Source organism: Triticum aestivum, unplaced genomic scaffold (assembly GCF_018294505.1).
Source record: "Triticum aestivum cultivar Chinese Spring unplaced genomic scaffold, IWGSC CS RefSeq v2.1 scaffold1764, whole genome shotgun sequence".
Lineage (NCBI taxonomy): Eukaryota > Viridiplantae > Streptophyta > Magnoliopsida > Poales > Poaceae > Triticum > Triticum aestivum.
Window position 1 is genome coordinate 3,651 of NW_025228143.1, and position 1,779 is coordinate 5,429.

A 1,779-nucleotide genomic window follows, 5' to 3' on the forward strand; every position below is an offset into this window, starting at 1 on the left:
GGGGGGGGGGTGCTGAAAAGGAGGCAAAAAAACATGTTGTGCTACCAGTATAATTAGTACAGTTTAGTGATTTGTTTATATGCCAATTTTTACAAAGCAAGGACTCACACCATATAACCAAAAATGCCACACCATACGGTTGGACCCAACACTCACACACACACACACTTAACTAACACACAACAATGCTGATAGGTCGACCCGACTCAACTCCATCGCCCCACCTGTGAGCCTAGTTCAGTGTCTTCACCAATGGTTGGCATGGCAGGTGTGCCGGCCATGACACTATCCTGTTTTGTATTTTGCCAGATCTGCTACAGCACATTGGCTGGATGTGTTTGGTGTGGCGTGGTCACATGTGAAGAAGAAAAAATTGGCAGGAGCAGCCTCACAGGTCACAGCAGACTGGCAAGAGACTGCACCTACTGTCAATTACCAGGCATTGAAGGAATACCTACACGGAAATCACATCACGAGGGGTTCTCAAATTGCAAACAGGTCATTTCAGTGTTCACGGGCGGAAATTTCACCAAGCAATCTGAACTGTTTAGTACTGCATCACCAAGCAATCTGAAAAATCTGGCGTTCTTAATTTTTTTTCAAATTTATAGGTAATGAAAATGACAACCCGATGGCTACACACTGAATTTTGACCAAGCAATCTGAAAAATCTGGAAATCACGGCAAGGTGGAAGAAGTTGCTGATCTAGGTAACGTTGTTGTACCATGCTAAGCATCTTCAGGGTTAAAGTCCTTGGTAACAAAGAACGCTGAATCAAAAGAAGTGTTAGAGCAGCATCTGAACTGTTTAGTAAGAACAACAGATTGAGTAAAAAGATGGTAGTTGGATAGCTTTGTTACTAATCGAAACCACCAAGCTTCCAGGCAAATAGCAGACAAGCAGTACTAAACCGCAGGCTGAGAGTGGTGCAAAACGGAAAGGAGGGGCAATTCACTGCTTGCGTTTAAATTGTAATAAAAAAAGGAAAAAGCAGGCACACAGTACTGCAAAACGCAGGCTGGCAGATGTGCAGAAGGGGAAGGATGAAAAATGCCCGAAACAAAATCACCTATATCATGTGATGAGCACTGACATATAGAAAGGCATGCATAAATTGAACAGGAACCTTTCGCACATTGCCATTCTCATCGACCCCTATAGGATAAAGGTCTGACTATGCATGCCCCTAATAGAATCCTTTTATAGAAAATAAAAGAACTAGAACTTTATAAAGAGGAAGGTGCGGATCTCGAAGGTTTCTAACAGTTCCGATTGCAATGTTCCCAGAATCACAACATACCAAAACCGCGCTATATATATATATATATATATATATATATATATATATATATATATATATATATATATATATATATATATATAGTGGTAGTTACCACCCAAGAATCCACCGTTCATCTCACGCCCCTAGATTGAGTGTGCTATTTTTTTAGAATGCCTAACGGGCTAGATGAGGTTCCACCCGATCCATTTAGAATTGTCATTAATTATTTTGATTAGTTTATTTGGTAGTTATCCACGTCGATCTGGCCGTGAGCTTATCCCAATTTTTGAATAGCAATTCTATCTACTCTTCTCACATCCTTATCCGCTTACTAACCAACCTACCATTTCTCTCTCTACGTAAAAATAGTATCGTTTCTATCTTCTCGTTATCAACAAACAAACAGATTAGTTAACTATCTAGGTTTTGCCTGGGCGACACTTTCATCACCGGCTGTACACGGAGGATCAGCGTCGTCGTGAGTATTCTTCTGCCG